At 50.1% G+C, this 17223-nt stretch overlaps 1 protein-coding gene across 1 annotated transcript in view; it reads left to right on the top strand.

Moving 5' to 3' along the window:
* The window catches only part of Mid1 (calcium-permeable channel component Mid1), a 141134-nt gene extending 129216 nt beyond the window's left edge, over window positions 1-11918 (top strand). Inside the window, exon 4 of the mRNA XM_089544936.1 lies at window positions 647-11918. The gene's annotated coding sequence lies outside the window, so the exon portion shown is untranslated. The remainder of the gene's footprint in view (window positions 1-646) is intronic.
* The last annotated feature ends 5305 nt before the right edge of the window (window positions 11919-17223 follow it).

Below are 17223 nucleotides of genomic sequence, written 5' to 3' on the forward strand. Positions count from 1 at the left end.
TGCAGCAGGACATCTATATATGCTGGCGAAATTGCCATTCAAGAATCCAAAATACTTGCATGTGCTATTCATTCTCAGAGTTCAAGCGGTACACAACTACTTTTCACGCTGCAAGGCCTTCAGTTTCTGCTTACTGAGCTTCTGCATTGTATTTAATTTCTTCTGGCAGAGCAATTAATGTTTTTGCGAATTCCCAGACACCGGCATCAATAAGCAACAGTTTGATTTGCCATAACTAACAACTGCATATCCAACCATTTTCGAAACATATCTGACAATAAACTTCGGCAGCTGCCCCCCCCCCCCCCCCCCCCCCCCCTCGTTTCCCCACCTTAACGGTATCGTTTCCCTGTACGACAGCTATCTGACTGCAGGATTAACAGTGACGGAGGGTAGTTGATGATGAAAGGACGGACTGACGGAAATACGCAGTCTCTGTCAAAAGTTTCCAGCCCATGGTAACCGTGGCCACGGAGAGAGCCCTTACGAGCAGTGGCGCAGCTGTCAGCAGCACTCGCCGGGATTGGAGATTCGCTGCCGATACAAGCACCAATGCTCGGCAGCGCTCTTTAAACTCTCGTGGTGGACTGCAAACCTACAGGCGTGGTTTCAAACTGCAGCGGCGTGTGTTCCTTCTCCGACGCAGGGCCGGCACGTGAAGAGAGGACGACCAGCGTAGGCCGGCCCCCGCGTCTCCGGCGTCAGCCGAGGAAGGCAGCGGCGGCCCCAGCCGTGGTGGGGACGACGTCCCCCCTCACCGAGCGACAGCAACAACGAGCCCGCCACCACCACGGCACGCCGCCTCTTGCATACACACACCCGGTGCGCGAGCCTCTCCGGGTTTCCGGCACGCACACCAGAGCGCACCACCCACTCGTGGGCACACACACACAGCACACACTCGAAAAGCAAGGAAGACACATACACAAGAGGGAGACTAAAATCCGGAAGGGAGCCAGGCGTTAGAGAACCCCGCCGATCATGCCCGTCTCACGTTCAATGGAAAAAGAAAAATTTTAGACAATCGGCTTTCTTTGCTGCAGGGTACACTAGGGTACAATGGGCCTTTAGGTTAGGGAAGAAAGAGGTGAAGGGAATGAGACCTTGTTTTGCCACTTGGCCAGCAGGGTCTACAGCTTGGCTCGAGACGCACCTCTCCTGTTTTGAGCAATCGGGAGGAGCGATGCGTTTGATTATTTGCAGTTTTTGATCCGTTCCTCTTCACAGTGTCCCTAAAACCAAATGAAACCAAAGTTTCCGTTCATCTGCTTCCCCAGCAGCGCGTCGAGCGGGACTCAAGCCTCGCGACCTCTGTCCCGAACGTGTACGGGGATTCCGTTACGACTGTCCGTAATCCTTATCTTTAGTATGCGCCAAGCACAGTCTCTTTAAGCACGGTTTCAGTTCACTCGTGTTCGAGGCTCGCGGTAAAGCTCAGAAACTGCAGAATTTTCACAAAAGGAATTTCTTAATATGCACAATAAAGCCACCGTAAAAGCAGAAGTAAAACGAAGTGTATGTAGACATCCTTATACGATTCTCATTCACCAGGAAGTTGTTATACCGCCCCGTTTGAACCACGCAGGTATAGTGGGAAACAGCTCAAGAAGGTAGCAGCTTTTCCTTTCAGCCAATGGCATCAGCTGATTCTCATCACCTTGCTGGCGTAACAATGCAGGAAGTCGCAGATGAAAGGGGATAGTCCCCTGCCTCCATGACAGGGGATAGCACCTCCCTGCACTGTCACGCTAGCAGGGTTATGAGAATCGGGCGACACCACTGGCTGGGAGGGGGTCCTTTGAAGGGAAAAAGCCGCCTCGTTCTTGACTTGTATCCGACTATAGCACGATCATATGACGCCGTCAGCAGCAAAAATATGTAAGAAATTACAAGCGCAAGAAAGCCACGTCCCATCATTTGCCAGTGTCGGCTCCTCGGCGGGGTTCTCTATAGTGTTGAGCACGATAGCAGATCAAGCGGCCTAAAGCCAAACATTTAGAGAGGCAAACGCAAAAGACAACACTTCCATAAACAGATATATGAGCGGAGGTACTTAAAACACGACAAGTGACGCAAAAGCGCAGGAAACACTACCATCACGTGAACGCACATACACCGCAAAACACGCAGAAAGTGTAAGGGGGAAAAGCAAAAAAAAAAAAAAAAAGAAAAGCTTCTAACTACAACGACGGAGGATATACCACCCTTCGTGGAATTTTTTCTTGCTCTTTTTTTTTCTTCTTCATCTTTCCGAGGTGGGCCAATCCCAGTGCTTCCTTCGCGACGCCGCCAACAACACAAAGTGCGCGCCGCGAACGCCGCTGAAAAAAAAAACAAAAAAAGGAAAGAGCAAAAAACGTTGTGCCGGAGACCCGCGGGACGAGTGCCGATGCCACCGCGCGACACAGACCGACGACGACGACCCGTGTGCCTCCACTCAGCCACCGAAGAAGCCAGCAGCAACGGCAGCAGCAGTTGTGCGGGCCACACGTTTGGACCGGAGTGCCCGCTCCTCTCTACCCGAACCGAGAACGCCGCGTGTGCGACGGGAAAAAAAAAGGAAAAAAGATGGCAGCGCCGCCGCCTTCTGCAGGGCTCAAGACTCTTGTGTTTCCCATCTCCCAGCATGGAGAGAAAAAGAGACGACTATATATATATATATGTATACATATGTATGTACATGTAATATGTGTATATGTACACATACGTGTGCTCTGCGGGACGGAAGCGGCTAGCAGAACACCGGCGGAGACGAATTCCAAGCTAGGTCACTCTTGCCATTTGTATTCCGTTTTTGTTTCTCGATTTTATTTTTGTTTACGTTTCACTATAAACACACAGAAACACGTGCAGACTTACAAGTAGTGTCGGGGAGCACATACGCACGCACACGCATACGCGAACCTACCCCTGGGAGTTGAAGCGCGCCCGTGAGCCCTCTCTCGCTCTTGGGTAATGATATACGCTGTGCGACGCTTGTGAACGCATGTACAGCCCCGTCCAGCATTAAAGAAAACATCGAGTCGCGGTACTTGAGAAACCAAGTTCCTTTCACTTCACTGTCCAGTATGAGAAAGAGCAGCGCTGTAGGCGGCTTATTTGTCTGTGGAAAAGCCGTGTAGAGAGAACCGGAAAGTGTCGTTTGCTCCCGTATTCTGAAAACAGTCGTCAGTTGCGTGCCGGTGAGGTGTTCTCTTTAACACTGTACCATACAGTACTTTCCTCGGCTAGCGTGTGAGGGACGCTAACAACCTACCCTTGTCTGCTCGTTACCTCGGCTAGGTGACGCTGCGCGATCGCGCAGTACGCGGTTTTAAGACAAGAAAAAAGTCGCGTTTTCCAGCAGAGCAGAAAGCTCAGAAAGCCCTTACCGGGTGCGTGGATGATGATGAAACACGAAAGGAACAATGAAAAACAAAATGCAAACGATATATCTACTCTGAACGCTGCGTTCAGTGTTAAGGGTGAAAGTATATTTAGCCACAGAAATGTTCGACTGCTTTTTCTTTTTTTCACGAAGGGCTTCATAATGAGAAAGCAGCGCTCTGTGCAATATATAAACGTGAATTTCCAAAGAAACAAACTGTACTCAGAGGCAGACTTCAGTGACTACACTTGGTACATTTTTTTAGTGTTATTATTTACTAGCAGCAAAGCTATTTGAAACAGTTGTATTATTGGCCCCCCAAAGCATTAGTTACTGCCTCGATGCGAGGCTTTTTTTTTTTTTTTTGTCGGAGGTATTTTCCGCGTTCTTTCCTCCCCCCTCTCTTCCAAACTTGTCCTACCGGTCGTCCTTCGTAGCTTCCCTTGGCGTTGACTTCCCTAGGCATTTCACGATAGCTGATGCACCGGGAATTTTTGTTTCTCTGCCAAAGTTGTCTTCAAAATTTTATGCTATCTCCCCCCCCCCCCTCCTCTCCCTTTTAGCGATGCACAACTTACTGGCGACGGATTCAGTGGATGACTGCGCGGTTCGATTGGCTTACAACTTTAACGTGAAGATATCGCTACTGTCCCGTTGATGGCCATCGCAAAACATTGCTCGCTTAGCATTAAACGCTTGGTTCTTGTTTGACGTCAGTGTCGGCGTTGATATGGGCAGTAGAGCAACATTTTAAAGCAGGCTTAACAGGCGACACGGTGGTGGTCATTCTGTAAACGGCTCTAAGACCTAGTTTCTTTACATAACACTGACTCCAACAGAGCGGATTTATTGGTCTCTCTTGGAGGGGACGGTCCCGTTTAAACCAGCCATTTCTAGGACTTTTTTTTCTTCGAAAAGATAGAGTTTAGCCTGGTTTTCCTATGTAAAATTTGTCGATTGGGTGGGGGACGGGCGAGTGACCTCCCTTAAATCCACCACTGACTCCAAGGTGAATAACGGGTGTTGCGTGACTGACAGGTGTCTGGAGGAAGGATGCTGGGTCAGCCGCTGTTCTCTATGCAAGCGGTGCGCCAATGGTCTGAGACAAACTGCTGGAAGCAGGTACACGTACACCCAATCCCGCAGGCTGGCAGGATAATTTTTTCGCATCCTCGTGACTTCGCTCTTAATGGAGAGAATTTGCCACGTCAACAAAAGTGACGACAACTACTGAGTGCTATCACTATCACTTCTCCGAATCCGTACCCCAGCCGACAAGCTGGAGCGTCTCGTCGTATCATTTCATGCCTAGCGTTGTTAGCTCGCTTCACTTTTAAAATGAAGCGGCGGTGTGATAGGATCTCAGCAGTCTGGCAGCGCCAGCACGTTTTCCTCTGGTCACGTGAAATTCATACCTTGCGTTGCGATGTGCGAAATTTTCGCAGCATGTACAACTGTAATTACAAGGCGCGGCGTACGTAGCTGCGCAATCCGAAACACGATCACGTTTCGTGCACGTTTAGTACACATCCGTGGCCGCAGGTGCGCGTCGTGAATGCGAGGGAGTTAAAACAAAGCTTCCAACAATCAAAACGCGCGCAGGTGCGAAGAAAAAAAAACGCGAACGTTCCCGAGTACGTGAAGACAGGCCAGCGGTCGTTCCTTGGACGTGTCACAATAACTGTCACTGCGCGGCGCAAACGAAGGAGCAGGGAAGTGACCATGCATGGAAGAAGCGGTCCCGGCGGCGGCTAGGGATGAAAACGAAGCTCGACGGGAACTTCCTCCCTGCTTCTTCTTCTTCTTCTACCTCCTCTTCTCGCCGGCCGTTCCTTTTCTGCCGCGCGGCTGCGTCGGCTCCGACTGACTGGCTGCGCGCTGTGGGCGCTGGCCATTTGTCACTGTCCGTCGCTATTGGTCACCGTGGCGTTAACGTCAGCGCGCTCGCGGCGTTGGCGGCCGCCTCTCGCTCCTGTCCCCTTTTCTTCCCGAGGCAAGGCGCCTGTCTGCGGGACGAACGAGGAGCGCTCCCCTTTTTTATTCTCTCTCTCCCGCACGAGAAAGGGAAGCCTAGGCAGAGGGCGGAACGAAGTGAAAAGAAAGCCGAATGTGGCGGCGCTGCCGCATAGGCCCCGAGAAGATGCATAAAAAAGGGAAGAAGCTGGGGGAGGAGGAGCAGAATTGGAGCAGGGAATAGGGAAAAGAAGGAAAAACTGGGGGAAAAAAAGAAGTGACTCGATCGCAGTAGGCGAGCGCGCGTGTATGCGCGGGCGGGAAGGAGTTAAAAGAGAGAAGAAAATATGCGATAACGCGAGCAGAAGGAGGAAAGGTTCTATTATCAACCAAATCCCGTCCCGCCAGTAAACCCGCTCGCTCGGAGAGAAGCGGCCCCTAAACGGACCCAACGTTCGGTGGCCGCACAAAGGCGACCGGCGTGCACAGAGGGAACGATTGTGAGCGTGCTTGCCTCGGCCGTCGCGCTGGAGAGACTCGTATCGGCCCGAGAATAACGCGGCAAAAGGGGGAAAAAAATGGCTGCAGGATTGCGCTGCTTCAAGAAGGCTGCGGAGCTTTTTCGCGCGTTTTGTGCGACGCGCGCGGTAGTCCGAGTGGCGCTGGGGCATTTCCCGGGTTTACTGTAAACGAGGACATTGCGCAGTCTAAAATTGTACGACCGTATTCTTCGACGCTCTTCTTTTGCCCACCTACCTACAGGGGTACAGTGTTGCACAACTACGGCGGTGCATTGTTACAAAGTAGCCTTCACATTCATGCCACGGGAAAAAGTGTCCGTGACAGTTTTTATTTCTTCTTTTCCGCCTTTCTTCGGCTACGTTATTTAAAAGGTTCATTTGCTAATAAGAAAACATGAAAGCACCAGGAAGGGAATTCTTTGAGTCCGCCTTCTGACAAAGTATGCCAATGAGACACAAAGGTACGACGTAAACGGATTCTAGGTGGTAGAAGTTAATCCATATCCTTCGACTACAGCGCTACTCGCAGCTTAACGTGCAACTTTCGTGCGTTAAATTTTTTTAATCAAATCCAATCAAGCTACACCTTGCGTGTTCACGAGTTCGCTCACCGCCATCGAAATTCCGGATGGAAAACAGATTAAAACTTTTGGGCCAGCTCTGAATTTCAGCCTGCTTCGAGCTTATGCTTGTCGTTTGACCTTGGCTTCTGTTTCTAAACAAGTCTGAAATAGACTTCACCCGAGACTGCGGAACATAGTATATGATCAAACTCCACGAGTCTGCGAAATGTCTGGATGTCAGAAACAAGATAAAAAGAGAGAGAGATAGAGAGAGGGAGGGGGGGAGATAAGAAGGGCAGTTACCATCCTCCACGTATAGCCGTAGATTCCGCCAAGGAGAATATTCTCGAGCTAACGACCTGTCCCGTATGCAGCCCTGAAGAAACTAAACTGTCCTCTATGAAGAGGCTGCAAATGCTTTCAGACTGCTCATAAAGGTGTGCAAGAGCGCTTATCGGCAAAGAATTATGCAAGCAACCACCACAATAAGCACGCTCTTCGAGTCATTCGGAATCAAAGCGCAGAATGAGCGCAGATAAAACCCACGGCGAGTTTAGAATGGACAACATCGCCGGAGTGAAAATACATCCTGCGTGTACACTTTTCGCACAGTGTACTGCACGGTGTACCACGTACGACTTTCGCAAAGAGCGTGGGTACTTCGGAACAGAGAGCGGTCTGAGCTACACTAATCGGCGCGTCACGAACCAAGCTGCAGGAATTCGGTAGTAAAGCGAGGCAGTGTAAATTGTGACGTCACACCGCGATGGAGAAGCCGTGCCTTGTGTACTAAAACTACATGCGGCTGTACACACAGTTTTTCTTTGTGTCGCTTGCTGCTTTGTTCAAGTCGTTCCGTTCCCAAATTTTTCTGACGAGCTTTTTCAGGAATGCGGGGCCTTCACTTGAGGCGGTCGCTGTAGAAAATTAAGCAGCATGCGAACGGGTTATCCGAATGCGCGGTATTCTCGCAGTTGAGAGGTCATTGTGAGCAAGCAAACAAATTTCAATGTTCTCTTTTATTTTATGTTCATGGCAAGTATATCGTGCACTCCAGTTCTTTGCCGACACAAAACGAGTCCCTAAAGTAGAAGCTAAGGCACGAAGGAGGAGACAAGAGAATTTAGAACAGAACTTGGTTTGAATCGTGTCGAGTAACTCAAGCTTTTCATAAGCGAGTCGAGCATCCGTGGGGTCGACACACCAAGTGAAACATCCTTTTTTTGTTGTTGTTGTTCTGGCGCGTTCATTCCTGGCTAGAAAACTTCAAGGCAGCCAAAAACCAGGAGAGTATACGACCAGGGCGACTGGTTAAGCACATCAACGTCACGTTGCCATCAGCAACTCGGCAGAACAGCGAAGGACGCAAGTGCCATCGCTAGCGACAACATCCAAACAAGACGAGACAGAGGAGACAACGCAGCGACTGTCAAGACGTGCGCCGGCGGCTGTGTGTGTGTGCGTGCGTGCGCGTTTCTTGTGCGCGATAGGAGAAACAAAACAGAAACACAGCGACACAACAAGGAGGGACAGGCGGACGGACGGATTAACGCCATTTCCGCGCCCCCGGGCATCGCAGCAGTGATGTCGACGACGATGCGTTTTTTTTTTCTTTTTCCGAAGTAGAAGACGACCCGGCTTTTCGCTTTTCGTGCGTGCGCCTGCGCGCTAGACTGTAATTTTTTTCTTCATTTTTGTTCTGGGTGAAAAGAAAATCGAGTGAGAGATGATCGATCGAGCGACAGGAGGACAGAAAAAAAAAGATTTTCATCATCTGCTTGTGAGATTTGTTAGCCATACGTCCATTTATGAGTACCTGATTTCCCTATGGTGGTGGTGGTGATGGTGGTGGTGGTAGTGGTGGTGTGTTTGTGTGTGTGCGTGGCAAACAAATTTTCGCTGTGACTGAGTGTGCGTGTGTGTGCGTGCATTCGCGTGCGAAGCAACATGCAGTACTGTTAACCTTCTCGCCCTCTGTCACCGCAGTCTCCCTTCTCTCTCAGCCCCGAGTGAGAGAGGGTGAGGTGACGCGAGGCTTAAGACGACGACGACACTTCACGAGGACAGACCGGCATGCGCATAGCCGGACGAAAAGAAAAAAAAAACGAACACACACTCACACATTCATAAACAAATGCAGGTGTCATGGACTGGTAATAACTCTATACTGCGGAGGGGAAAAAAGAAAAAAAAAACAGGAAACCAAGTGGGCACACGCGCAGCCTGTTTTCCATGTTTTTAGGTTTTCGAAGAAAGAGATCTTGTATAGTATACTATGTATAGTTTTTGCTGTTTCCGTTTGTTCATTGAAGTCTTGTTGTTCCTTCGAGGGTGCGTTATAATCTATATAGAGGCGTAATGGGCGTGTCGGTTCGGCGCGCTTCGTTTGGCGGCAGTTAATGCCACTTGCCGCCGCCGTGCTCTCGACGGCCAGGGGCGTCCGCGCGGTGGCGCTGTGCTCGCGAGGAAGCGCCGCGCTGCGGACTCAGGCACTCGACCAGAACTGCGACTCTTTGGCTTGGCGTTGAATTGCAGGCGCTCTCCTCGAACGGTGCTCGACACAACTGATAACGCGTTCCTCACACGTATAGGGTGCCTTGATACCCATTAACGCCGTCTCTGCCGTTCAGGGTTAGGACCACTCTCCATATTTGTGCCCAGACGCAGCTTCATGGCACTGCGGTATTGCAGTGGGTGGCAGCATTTTTCGGCGCCTGTGGGTCTTGACGCCGGACGATACTTCTATCAAGCGTTGAAATCTTAATTCGGGTAGAAATTTGGAAACCTAGGTGTGAACAGCACACGCCTGCGCTATCTACAGCCTCAACAATGGCGGCCCTCACCCTAGCAATGAATGCGTTCACCCTAAATAAGGGAAGCTGGCGTCGAGGCAGTCTTGTCAAGCATTAGTCCTGCAGGACTCCGAGTGCCATCTCCTGGCATGCTACCACACTAGAAGTCAGCAGCTCTGGGCACATTTTTGTTTGACTCTAGTATCCTCGGCTAGAAGAACGAAGCGTACAACGCAAGTGACTTCCATACCGTGTATTAGGCCGAGTTGAGATGGTTATAATTTTACAGTTTGCGTCTTCTACCTCACTGCGCATACAACGCTGCTGTACAAACGAGCTTAAGATATGCTGCGAGTCCAGCGCTATTTACAGATCATGACGCGAATCGGTTCTTTAGGTCGGTGCTCTGGCATAATAGAGCACAGTCTCTCTTTCGAACTCAAGCGCTGGTTCGTTTCTCAGGCAGTTGCGTTATTTTCTTCGTTATAAATATTATGCGATTTCTAAACTATGCGGCAGCCTTACAGTCGGCTCTCGAGACGCTAAAAAGTTTAACATATACAGCAGTTTAGCTCCACGCATTATGGTTTGTAATGCGCAGCGTAAGGCACACTTGAGATGACAAGACGCGTGGTGGCGCGTGCAAGCACGTAAAATATGAAGGGGAAACACTTGGTTTATACAAAAGAACTAAATCTTCACCTGTGGGCCGAACCCGAGATGGCAGAGATCATGCCTCTAGTGGAAAAACAAAACCACTTATAAAAAGGGCATGCTTCTTAATTGCCCAAGATTCCTTTACTACATGCTAGTGAAGTGTTATCGTTCGAATCGCTTCGACCAGTGCGTATATGTCTTCGACTCAATATGCTGTGACGGCACTGTGCCATTGTTTCCGTCTCCGCCGTTCTGGTTGCAGTTCTGGTCGGCGCTTCGCGGGCACGCCGCGACACCGTGCTGGAGCGTCTGATGGATTAATCGAGGGCACGCGTATAGTTATATCCACCGCTATAGCGTGTTGAATCAAACTGTGAGGCTGCGTTCAATCTCCCGGTCTTCGGCCTGAGCCACGACTGAACTGCGTCGGAGAGATAACTGTAGAAGGATAGAGTGACGACGGAACCACGAAGCCTGCACTGTGTTTTGACTCTTTTGTGTGTGCGCGCACGTTGTATTGTAACGTGTCGTCAACACCGAGACACTTTGTTATTGCTTTTTTTTAACCCACTCGATGAACCGCGTCAATCACAACGCAGCCAGCCAGCTACTGCTGTATCGTTCAGCCGCCCTCTTGTATACAGACCCGTCGTCACTTAAGCTGCGCACACCGGACGTGGCGCAGACATGCAGGCACCGCTGGCGTCTGGGGCATTGAACGCAGCCCTGAGTTCCCTCTTTTTTCCTTTTTGTTAATTGAATGTTAAGCGAGAGAGAGAGAACGCTGTGTGCACGGTGCGTTTTTTCAGAGTTACCTATTGACAGAGCTCTATAGAACCAATGTTTACAAATAGAATGGCAACTATATCGAACGAGTTTGCAACAAAACAAAATGAAAGAAAGAGAGAGAGAGAGAGAGAGAGGTGAAAAAAAAAAGGTCACGGCTGCGCGAGCACTCACACAACCATATGCACCGTCGATGTTCGCCGCTAGTGGAGACGTGCATGAGCTTATAACGAGTTCAGATGACGCTGAAGTGTCCACGCAGCCAGCGAGTTAGAAAAAAAGGGGCAGCATTCATCCGGTTACGTTGTTTACTTATTGTTGTTTTCATATCCGCTGAAGCGCATCTTTTAGGGCACGGGTGCCTTCTGTTGACTTGGTGCGCAGTCCCGTTTCGGTGGTGCACTAAATGAACTGAACAAAGTACGGGTTCGTTATTAGGACTCGTCGCTCAAGTACCTAAGCGTTACGACGTTCTTATTTTTTGCTTCCTATCTTAAGTAAGTGTCACGAGGAAATGGCCGTCTAATCATCGCACAGCAGATTCAAAGACGCTCTTTCCGCTGCAACAAGGCAGACCAGCGAGGCTGTCAGATTGTATTGAAAGCTAAGCGTTTCGATAGAATTGCGGTTGCAGTCACCCTACTAACGCTGAAAGCGTACACACACAATAGAATTGTCTCGGTCAACGTCCTTCATCTCAGCTTAACTTTCGTGGGGACAGATTCGGACATGCACTGTAGCGACACGCGTAAAAAAAAAAAAAGAACTCCAGAAATGTCACCGCGCATGAGCATCAGTCGAGACCGGTACGTGAAATAATAATTGAGCCGGCCTGCACTTTTGTGCGAATCTTTTAAGCACTCAGAGAGGCCATTGCTGAACACTTCGCATACGTGTGGAGAAGCAAGATGAAACCGTAAACACTGCCTGCGCTGGTCCACTGTTCAACAATGGGATGCATTTTTATTTTCATTTTACAAAAGGATGCAAGCCGACTGATACAAATGCCACTTTAGTCTGCGCTCGCGTATACTGTTCAACTGGTTCCTGCCGCAAACGCTTAATACAAGGGTGACGCATCGACGGGTGCCTACAGGCTGAGTGGATGCTCCCGCAGCTTTGATTCACTCTAGGTCTTCAGCAATCATATGCAAGCGTTCAAGGGATAAAAAAAAATGAGCAAAAAAAAAAAGGAAAGGAGGTGGTGAGAAGATGAGGAACAAGCTTGTTATGTATAATGTTTCGGGAAAAGGAAGTAATAAACCGAGAGACAATGCTATAGGTGGGACTACTGTGTGTGTGCGTACCCGTCTGTCTTGATGAAGGCACGCACCCACGGCTGCGTCACTGATGACGAAGCTGCCGCTGCTCGCACTGGGCGCTCTGAAGATCATAGCAAAATGGCGACGGCGTTGAACTGGCGTGCACAGACCCTGGCAGCAAACCAGCAATAAACTCATGGACTGGAAGACACAAGTCCGTGAGCTATACCGTCTTTTCACAGGTAAGTTTTGCTAAAGTGGAAAGCAAAGTTACCTCAAAGCAAGTCCCGCTCATGAAGCTGCGTTAAGAAGACCCTGTGGATGTCATTATCAATGGTTATTTTTATCTTGGTTCCGTTGTTTAAATGATAATGCACTCAAATAAGTTTTTGTGCTATCTTGTTGAGCGAATATGTTGATGTTAAAAACTGGAAGCAAGTGGTTAATTTTAGAGTGCGAGCGCGTTGCACTCTCTTACTAAATAAAACGAGGATGTCCTTCGACACGTTTGCCGAAAAATTAGGTTTGGTATAATTTCGTAGCCCAAGGGTAGTTGCGCCAAGCACGTAAACGTCGCCTGTATTTGACGGCGATGGACAGCATATATATATAATCCCGGTTTCTTAGCTCTTCAGTGTGATAATTACATAGCGGTCAATGAAAACCCTAATTGTTATTACTTAATTAAATTATTTTGTATTAACCAAACATAACTGTGTTTGCCTAAGACAAGAGCTAACAAGGTAGCTTCTGTTTGATTCTCGCAACACGTACGCCCTTTAAAAAGAGTGAAGAGCACAAGGGGTTCGCCTCTAGGGCATGCTCTGAGCGTCGTTATGCATCATAAGCGTTCTAAATCATTCGCAATTCGACACGCAACAAGCACACGACGTCTTTCGCAAAGTTCAGTCTGATACTCTCCTCACCTCGCTATAGCTCTGCAGTTTCTGATGGCATGACGCAGCTCACAATCACAACTGTCCAGAGATCAGGGCAGATACAGAACACGTTCTGTACTCGGGTAATGCTGCCATTTTCCTCCTCTTCCTCCTTCAAATGCTGAAAGTGAAACTAACTCTCTTCCTCACCCCTCCGAAAATTAGGACTCTCACGGATATCACAGTAGGCCCACTACACGGCTCTGAAGCAAACTTGTTCGGCTCTATACTTTCTACAAAGGCTGTACTACATTTTTTAGCCGTCGGGTCATGTGACATGGGATACCCTGCACGTACATTCGTGAGCAGTTGGAGAGGGAGGAAAGGGATATTATACGCCAAGAAAAAGCTAGCCAGAAAATAGAAGAAAAAAGACTATGCTTGTCGCACATAATTTCGGAGTAACCAATAAATGAACGCCTAAACTTTTCTCCCCTCTCAAATTGCTCACAACTGTACAACATGATTTTCCGCATGTTAATCCATCGGTACACAACTACGTTTATGTCAAAGCAGCATCTATGCGCGGAAACGGACAAAGTTGATATTCACGCTCGGTATGGAAGACATGCTGTTTGTTTTCTGTGTGTTCTTCTTCGCTTCTTTGCCCAAATCCTTGCATAGGGTTGAAGCCGCCGCTGTGGCTTAGTGATTAATGTACTGGGCTGCTGTACCGGGAGACGCGGATTCGATCCCGGCCGCGGCGGTCGCTTTTCGATGGTGGCGAAATGCCAGAGGACCGTGTATTAAGTGATGTCAGTGCACGTTAAACAACCCCAGGTGATCGAAATTATCCGGAGACCTTCACTACGTCCCTCATAGCCTGAGTCGCGTTGGGACGTTAAACCCCATAAAACCAAACCAATTTTGCACAAACTTGGCCGTGCGCGTAAAAAAGAACATAGGAAAAAAATGCTTGGAAAAAACCTGTAAGCGAGTTTTGCCACACAGTCAGTGCGCCGTGCGAAAAAGCTCGCTTTCAAATTTTGAATACCGTCCACTGCAACTAAAAACTTAAGTACAGTCTTTTTCAAAAGTAGCCAGGCTGCATGGTTTGCTTCTAGCTTGTACAGTGGAGCCCTTGTGGCTTTCCTAAATATCAAAAGTTGTTGGAAGGTAAGAAGACCGCAAGTCCTTACCTTTAACGACCATTTCAGTTTCAGGGAAGCTGTAAGGGATCCACTGTACGAGCTAGAAGAAAACCATGCAGCCTGGTTACTTTTGACAAAGACTGTACATACTTCTAGTCAGACGTCGACAGCTCTGCTAGAAATTACTTAACGAACGAGCAGAGCCTTGTTACATTATTCGATACAGCGAAACGCAATGATCCGGATACGCAAATGGCACCGGTGTGCTGTGCGATGCCAGTGCGTTAAAGAACAAAGGGTGATCTGCACTAACTCGGAGACCTTCAATACGGCGTCCCTCATAGCCAATGTGTCGCTTCGGGACGTTATACGTACCCCACAGTCATGGGGCACACAGTTCAATCCAATTCAATTTTGCAAGAAATAATGCTTGCTCTAGACGGAATTTGCTTTTTCTCAGCTTGTCGCTTGAGTTAACACTGGCAATAAAGAGTGCTGATGGCAAAACTAGTTTCGGTTATTTTGCCACGTTAGAGGAGGAGATGTAGCAATCGTATTTGACGCGCAGTTTAAGGCAACATTTTCTAGTTTTTTTTTATTTTAGGTTTCGCAGAAACAGTGGCTTGCTACGTCACACATCTTTAGCGCGATAGCATTAAAGGCCCCGTTACGCATAAAATCCGGCGTCGGTGTTGCGAGCGAAAAATTACGGGCATGGCTCTGGCAAGTGGTCCCCGGAAAGCAACTTACCAGCTCCCCGCTGACTCACTGGGAGCACGGGGAAAGCCTCGGGGTGCTGTGCTGTCTCCTGTCCTCTTCAACATAGCCCTTCTCCAACTCCCCCACCAACTCGCCAAAGTTCCCGACATACATTTCAGCTTCTATGCTGACGACATCACTGCCTGGGGCCAATCGGGGCAGTGATGGTGACATGGACCACAACCTACAGTTGGCCCTCAACATCATCGACTCGTACGCTCGCGCCCGCGGCCTGGCCTGCTCCCCTTCCAAATCGGAACTCATCCTTTACCGCTCCAGGCCGCATGACCCCGCCGACCCTCCTATTTCCCTTAAACTAGGGAACCATCCCATTACCCTCGTCTCAAAGATTCGCATCCTGGGCCTCGTCCTTCACTCCCACGGCGCACATGGCGACACCATCCAAGCTCTCCAGAACCAAACACAGCAAATCACCCGTCTAATCCGGAACGTGGCGAACCGGCGCGCAGGTCTGCGAGAGCGGAACACTCTCCGCCTCACCCAAGCTTACATCACGAGCCGCACGGCGTACTCATTACCCTACCTCCCCTTAGAGCAGAAGGAGCGGTACCGCATCAACGCGCTCCTCAGGAGCTGCACGAAGGTCGCCCTCCGCCTACCCCCCAGAACCTCTACTCTCCGGCTCCTCAACCTCGGTACCCACAACACGTTTGAGGAGCTGGCAGCCACTCCAACCGCACAGCTGACTCGCCTGTCGGGAACCGCGACAGGCCGCACTCTACCCTGTCAGCTGGGCATCGCCCTGATCACCCATCCTACCGAGGAGACCCCCCTTTCTCCAAACCTACGCTCCCATCTCATGATCCACACCATCCTTAAGAACATGCACCCGGAGCACGACGGAGAACGCAGGGCAGCCCGCGCCAAAGCCTTACACAAGCTGCACGGCGACAGTTCCGAGGTAGCCTACGTGGACGTGGCAGCATACTCGTCGGGCTCCCGCATGGTCCTCGCCGTTGCTAGCAATCAGGCCCGATTACTCGCATCAGGCTCCAGCACCACAGACTCGTCAGAAATTGCAGCGGAAGCAGCAATTGCGTTCGCTCTCATCTCCACTTCTGCCACCAAAATTCTCTCCGACTCAAAATCGGCCCTATCCAATTTCGCTAAAAGCCTGATATCCCGCACCGCGGCTCGGCTTCTACGCTTCTGGCACCCCACCTGCCCCGTAGCCCTTATCTGAACCCCCGCACACGCAGGCCTCCCGGGTAACGAGGAGGTCCACTCCCTCGCCCGAGGTCTCACTTTCCGGGCTAGAGTTGGACCCCTACGCCATCCCAGGAGCGTCTGCTTACCTTCAGAGATATCCTTACTCACTACCGAGTTACCCAGCGCGTTTACGCACCGCTGGCTCCCTCCTTAACCCTAACCCAGACCTTCCACTGGCGCCGACTCCAGACCCGTACTGCTCCCTACCCTATTCTTCTTCATGCCCGCTACCCCGATCAGTTCCTTTCCCCCTGTAAGCTCTGCGGGAAACCGGGAGACTTTATTCACATCCTTCTCACATGCCCTACCTTCCCCACGCCCTCCATCCCCAACTACGGCAGAGTCATACTGGGAGACTCTCCAGGCCAGCTCCGCTACTGCTGACCAGCGCCGGATAATTACCGGCGCCTTGAAGCGGATAGCCCTCCAAGGGCTGTCATTTGCCCTTAAGGGCAGCCCTCTAAGGGTTGCCTCGTGCCACTTAAGGAGAGTTAGGGTTTGCCCCATCTGCATTGCTCGGCAATAAATGTTTCCACCACCACCTAGGAGGGCCACCTAGGTCACGTGACCTTGCGGCGTTGTCACAACCTGCCCACTGGATAATGAGCAAACAGCCCGCCGTGGCGGCAGTTAAATTAATGATTGGTCGCTCGGGAAGAGCGACCTGGGCCGCACAAGGTGCGCCGCTGGGAGCACCTGCCATTGCCGGGCAATGACGCATCGCTTAACCACTGCACCACAGCGCCAGGAGGGTATACGAGGACTCCCAGGGATTTATGAATGGAAAGTAGAGAATAGCCTCGTGCATATACGAGAAATAGCCCATTACCTTATCACGCCATACCATCAAAGTTACACTGAAGAGTGCACTGAACTCGTATTTTTAGCACTGGAACTCGATCTACACGTTCCGAGCATTCTTAGAAACTTCGAATTATTGCCCTGTGCGGCCGATTTCCCTAATTTAGATCGGATTAACGTCCGGCTCCTGCCTTTTCTTTTTTTAATTCCCCGCGGACAGTGGGAGGGGTCGGCCAACCTTTCACCAGTCCCGTGGCGGCTTGCCGCTCTGCCATCGGCGGAGTGATACGCAGTGATCGGCGAAAGCATAGGGTCCACGCGTATTTTTATTTCTGTAGGCCTAATTTGCAGATACGTAGTCTCTGGCTAGATCAATTTATTCACGGCAACCTAAAAAACAAAATAAAAGCGAAAGCAAAGCCGCCACGCGAGTGCCTGAAAGGCACTCCGCGCGTTGGTCGACTCCTCCCACCGTCTGCGGGGCATTCAAAAAAATAAAGGCG

Source organism: Amblyomma mixtum, chromosome 5, assembly GCF_055824585.1.
Source record: "Amblyomma mixtum isolate Tamu chromosome 5, ASM5582458v1, whole genome shotgun sequence".
Classification (NCBI taxonomy): Eukaryota; Metazoa; Arthropoda; class Arachnida; order Ixodida; family Ixodidae; genus Amblyomma; species Amblyomma mixtum.